At 32.9% G+C, this 6,600-nt stretch overlaps 1 non-coding gene across 1 annotated transcript; it reads right to left on the minus strand.

Annotated features, from left to right (window-relative positions):
* Window positions 1-484: 484 nt before the first annotated feature.
* On the minus strand, window positions 485-556 carry Trnav-uac (transfer RNA valine (anticodon UAC)). The gene has a single exon. It is a non-coding gene; the product is annotated as a tRNA-Val (tRNA).
* Between the last annotated feature and the right edge of the window lie 6,044 nt (window positions 557-6,600).

Here is a 6,600-nt window from a genome sequence, read left to right on the forward strand (position 1 = left end):
TTTGATGAGATTGAAAGATCTCTGATCCCCAATGAGATTGTTATGAAACGAGAAGAAATGAAATAAGAATAAAAGAAACTAAATGAGAATAAATGAAAAAAATAAATAAATAGATAAATAAATAATAAATAAATAAATGAATTATTAATAAATAAAACACGTACATAAATAGATATTTAAATAAATAATATATCAATAATAAATAAAAAATTAAAACTAAATAACAAATAAATAATACATTAAACATTTATAAATTTATCATGAATAAATACATAATAAACAGTTTTCAGATAATGATTAATAATTAATGCATACTAAATAATAAATAAATAAATAAATAAATAAATAAATCAACGTTGTGTTGTTATTTCTTGTTGTTTAACGTTTCTAAGTATAATAAAATAATAAATTCTGCTGTCGTTGTTTGAAAATAAGTTGTTTATTGTTATTATTAATATGTGACCTACGCATCAAAAGTACAGTATAGTTCCACTGGGGATTGAACCCAGGACTTCTGCGTGTAAAGCAGACGTGATAACCACTTCACCATGGAACTCCTTGCTTTAATGCTCTCATGGGATGGTAAATATATATTGGTAAATCCTAATAAGACCAGATTCAGAATACCTTAAAATAACGCCCTCGGGTTATCTCGCAAAATCTCGAACTTCCAAAACGATGCATTCACTTGTAAGAGAACAATCCAAATGTCAGAACTTAGCCTGGAGGATTTACATTGTTTAAAACGTCAAAGAATTAAAAGAAAACTTCAATCTGTTTAGCGTCAGCAGACAAATGGCTATGATAGTGTCGCGTACGTACACCCTAATTTGCAGGAAAAGTATGCATCATAGTTGTAAAAAAGAATGATTTTATTTTAAATTAAAATAATAAAATAAATTGAATAAATTGACTTTAAATTAAACGAACAAAGCTATAGAATATTGTAGTTTCTTTAAATTAACTTCCAATACAATAGAATAATATTATACCGAAACTATCCAATAATGTTAAGTTAATTAAAATACCAAAAAACAATCGAATACTGTTTTAAAATTTAAATGTCAAAACTAAAGGAAAATTTTTTTTTAAAATTAAAATTGTTTAGATAATTGTCAGACTTAGATCCAGGATACTGAAAATCGGTTTATGTAGACATTTTCAGGGTTTTGAAACTAACATTATTACATTGGAGACTAGTAGATATCACTAAAGACGAAAGTTGGTCTTAGTCCAGTGGGACTAAGGGGAAATTGGATATTAATTTAAGTTCAACAGAAAGGGTGGGAGGTGAGGTCTGCTGTCTTCTGAATTTGCAAGAAGTGTTTTTTTTTCCCACTGCATTTAGTTAAAGTTTATTTAAATTCCATACCTGAAACATTGCTTTGATAGCAAAACTGTCTATACCTCTAAACATGCATTAATAGCTAAATTGTATATGCCACTAAACACGCTTGATAGATAAACTGTATATATCTCTAAAAGATGATTTGATGCATATTACTAAAGCTTCAAAGAGCTTGTTTAATTGGCTTGGTGCAAAAGAAGATAAAATACATTCTTAAAAATTTTTTTCAGTATAAAATCAATTTCAATGAGATATTTTTATTTTGCTTGTCTATGCATGTTATTTTTTATAAATCTACTGGGGGAAATAGCATTGACGCCCGCAAAAAGGGGAAATTGTCCCCACTCCCTGGATTTCATCGCGAAAGAAGATTTGGCCTACATCCGTAAAACTTAATTGCTGATCACTATAAGTTTGCCTCCTCACCCAAAAAATAATTCTGCGATCGCCCTTGCATGAATATTATTGTTATTATTTATTATTATTATTATCATTATTATTATTATTATTTTGAATGCTCATATTTTTTATCAACATTAAAGTACATGTACACGATTTCATGATATTATTCAGACTTTCCAACTCCGATCTCCACTTCCAAGTAAATATATAGAACATTCATCAAGCAGTGATAGTCCCGTTTTGAGTTTTAGCGTCCGATATCAGGAGCGGCAACTTGTCCGTAAAGGGTATTGTGAAAGGGGTCCATTGTAAATTCAGATTTGTTAAATTTCTCATTAAAGAGTAGCAGAATCCAAAGCTACTACAACTTTCTAACATCAAATGTAAATACGTCACTGCATTACAGTTGAAAATTTTATCAAGGCAATCACACGCACTTTCTTCTGACTGGTTTCGTCTCAGGTACCGTTATACACATCCTCTGTATGATGAACTTAAAATAGTGTCTCCGTCTGGAGGCGATGTTTGTCGGAAAGCGGACAAGGAAATAGCCAAGATGGATTTGAAGAAAAGAAACAATTTTAAAACATTTTTTACATTATATTTTAAGTTATCAAACTCACAATAAACACAACATCGATCAGTTAGGAATTTTGTTCATAAAATTGTTCAATTTTGGTGTTATTTGCCTCATTTTCTAACAGTCATACAATTTCACAGCCTGGAGCTCAAAATACAAATTCTTCTTAGCCTAGTACCTTAGCGTCCTATGATGCTCCGATAAGGCAATTTCAGTACAACTCTACGGGAAAATGATATTTATTTTCAATGGAATTTTCACGTAATGTTTTGTATGACGTATATTTTTTTGTCTGTATTGGACATGTAAGGCACGAGTTTATCTTGAGTTTCCCAACACTATTGAATTCCATGCATGAAATATTAATAGAAATACAACAAGCCGTTATATGCAGCGGCTTTTCTTTTTTAATTTAGTTATGATATTGATAGCGTGCTACCTTGGCCTCCCATAATGTTCCGCTCACGAGGTCAGGCACGCACAGATGAATGGCTGATAAAAGTGGAAAAATTCAAGATGGCGAAAGTAACACGTAAAAGTGTTGGCAATAAAGGAATAACAATGAGACGGTTATTTCCAGCTATATCGCCACCAGCCTTTTCGTTGTATTAGTCACAACTATACCAGTTAAAGTAATACTGAGTGTTTGATGAGTCACTATGGAGTACTGTCATTTTTAGCCATTATGTGTGAGTTGATGGGGAATTGGTATGGTGAGAAATTCCGGAAATTTATGGATGTACTTTTTGCGCGCCTGTGTGTGAAGAATAGAAGCCTTATTTAAATGAAAGTTTCGTGGATTATGTCTTACCTTTATTTTACATAATGTTTCAATATTTTCTAATTTACCGAATGTTTTGGTCATGAAGCATTCTTGTATTTTGAAATGCAATGATAGAACAGATAATGGGGTCGGCCTGGGTAGGATTTGTTTGGTAATGAAGTAGATACCCATTTATGGAATGCAATTTTTGGAGCTTTACACTTTTGACGTTTCTATCTATCCTGCTTAGAATATTAATAGTTTGCTATTTACGATATGATAGCCACGACTGGGAATCTGTATATGTCAAATATTAATATTGGTTCTATTTGAAAAATATGCTCAGAAAATAGATTTATATCTGAAATCGCTGAATAATTTGACATAGGAATCATTAGATTTATGAAGCGTTTACTTGAGCAATGTTATCATGAAAAGGTGTGCTCTCTTCTAAGGTAGATGCTAGGTTTTCCTGGTCGCTGTTAAACATTGACGATCTAAAGAGATTTTTTTCCTCACATAACTCATCTCGGATATCAAAAATATTTTCCTTCCTAATTTAGTCAGGCATTTATGACATATTTGCCTCAGATTATAGATTACTTGTTGTAAAGCATTATTAACAATTTTAACCTTCTGTTTAATTGTACATTGAAATGTGTAACTGGTCAAATATGAAGGAATCTTACAGTTGCCTATGACCTATCAGAACTGCTGCTGTAAGTGTGACAATAAAAGGCTGTTTCACAATGGTACTCGTGCAGCTCTAAGAATTTTTAAAGACGTACAACTAGTATCTAACGCTCAGTTTACTGGCTTGGATGTGGCCTATTGCTGTTAGAATATTGAGCTTGTCGTTTTGGAGCTATTGCTAAACACACACACACACACACACACACACACACATACACACACACACACACACACACATATATGATGCCTGTCAATGAATCATTCCTGACAAATTGATTATTTTATCGTCATAGTGATTTTGAAGTTTCAGTTTAAGATTATCTAAATCAATTTAGATGAATCAATTGCACAGTTTGAAGATGAGATAATTCACCTGTTTAAACAGATTGGCTTCCATTGTGTTATGATGCAGTGCAAAAGATTCGAAGAAAGTAATCTCTAAAAATGTTTGCGAATCAGCGACAGGAGAAAATCTCAGTGACCATAGGGACCACAAGTTATTAATTGATGAACACCAAAAGCACACATAAATTAATACTGTACATGTATGCGTTGACACATTTTGCTTTCATAACCATTGTATTTAGCGTTATTTGAGAATACAGTACATGGTACCGATCATGCGTTAGAGAATGCATGTATGTATGTATGTATGTATGTATGTATGTATGTATGTATGTATGTATGTATGAATGGATGTATGGATGTATGTATGTATGTATGTATGTATGTATGTATACACCATCTATATCCTAATATACCATAATATATATTAAGATTTTGTGCCTACTTTTAGCGATAAATACAGACATATTTAGTGTGCGCTTTTGAGTCAGTATAATGTATCGGCTTAAATTCCAATAATCACGCACCTTTCATGTATTGATCGTGTTTATGTCACAGATTGACGATACGAAAGACATTCATGCCGTTTGTGTGTGTGTGTGTGTGTGTGTGTGTGTGTGTGTGTGTGTGTGTGTGTGTGTACATAGTCTGCACTGATGAATATTTCTCAGAGTATGTGTATCAACTCCGTTAAATACAACTAAAATGTTACATTTATCTCTGATCACTTTAGGTATTTGTGTATATCGTTGAGTGACATAAATTTTATCCGTATTTTTATGTCTGCCTCTGGAAAATATTCTAGCTGGACTTGATTGTTTATCCAGCATCACATCACCGAGATTATTATCAAATCAATCTAATTCATCAATTGTCAACACTCAGTGCTTCATCAATATCGGTTATAAAATTAATAATGTCGTCACCATCTTCATTTAACAATTTTGCATTTTCATTAAAATCTTTAAGTACATCATAACATCTCTTATCATCGACTAATGGTGCAACTAAATACAACTTGTCCCACTTTAACCATCTCATTATAAGATTAAGCAGTCATTGCGTTTTACCGGACCCAGATGGACCTATTATAATCATTCTGATAGAATAAGGTAATGCTGAAATATGTTTTACTGGCTCTTGCTTTCGTGTCGCTGAGAATCAATTACATCCATATTATAAATATACGTGAATCTATATTGTTTACGTTGTAGTGTTAAAACTCCAACCACTGATTTGGCCACTGTTACAACAAAAAAATGGAAAAAATAGAATATGGTAGAAAATGTGCAATAAGTAACAGAATATTTTTTTCGTTTTTACCTAAAATTCAACGTAAGGATAATAATAAATAATAATAATGAGGACTTTGTATAGTGCCTAATCTTTAGAAGCTCTAAGCGCTTTACAACATTAGACAACACCTATAAGATAAAAAACATATAATAATATTATTACAAAAACAAACACCGTGAAATTAGAAAAACATTAAAAAATCAAAAACATGCTGAGAATATTTCAAGTAGGAAACATTATTAGGTCTTTAAGTTTGTTCTTGCAGTCAAAATAAGTGAGTTTTGAGAGCCCTCTTGAATGTGATCACTGTGTCTTTGTGTCTAAGTTCAGTGGGCAATAAATTCCACGTTGCTGGGCCCTGGTATGCAAAAGAACGCTGTCCATATGACTTTGTTTTCATAGTGGGAATAATGAGTATACGATTGTCAGAAAAGGAACGTAAGTATCTTGCTGGTGTGTACACATGGGTGAGGGCGGATAGGTATGTTGTACTAGAGTCCGACAGTGAAACGTAGCACAGAGAACAAATTTTGTGTTTGGTTCTGGATCGAATGGATAGCCAGTTTAGGGTACAGAGCAGCGGGGAGGTGTGCTCTGATCGTGATACTCTAAGTATGATCCGAGCAGCTGTGTTTTGAACTTTTTGAAGTTTCTGGAGTAGATATTGAGATCAACCAGACAGAATTGAGTTCCAATAGTCCAGTATTGAAAGTACTAATGAACACACAAGTGTTTTAGTGGCATCAACTGAAAGATATTTGCGAACTGAGCTGATGCGTCTCAACTCAAGATATGCAGCCTTGCATATGTTCATGACATGTTGGTGCAATGTGAGAGTACTGTCCAGAGTAACACCTAGGTTTCGTACTGATTGTGTGAATTTAATGTTGGCCTTGCTGATATTTATTGTTTGAGGTCAAGGATGTAAATGAGAAAGTCTTTTTATTGTGATCAGAATGGCCTCAGTTTTATCATCATTCATCTGCAGCTTGTTACATGTCATCCATGATTTCACATCAGAAATGCACTTCTCTATACCTTGGATGGTAGCATCAACTTCAGTTGGATGGCTAGATTTGTACATTTTGGTGTCATCAGCGTACAATTGGAGAGACACTGGATGATGATCTATGACACTTGAGAGCGACTGAGTGTACAGAATGAAGAGAACAG

Source organism: Sinohyriopsis cumingii, chromosome 12 (assembly GCF_028554795.1).
Source record: "Sinohyriopsis cumingii isolate HCF-2022 chromosome 12, ASM2855479v2, whole genome shotgun sequence".
Lineage (NCBI taxonomy): Eukaryota > Metazoa > Mollusca > Bivalvia > Unionida > Unionidae > Sinohyriopsis > Sinohyriopsis cumingii.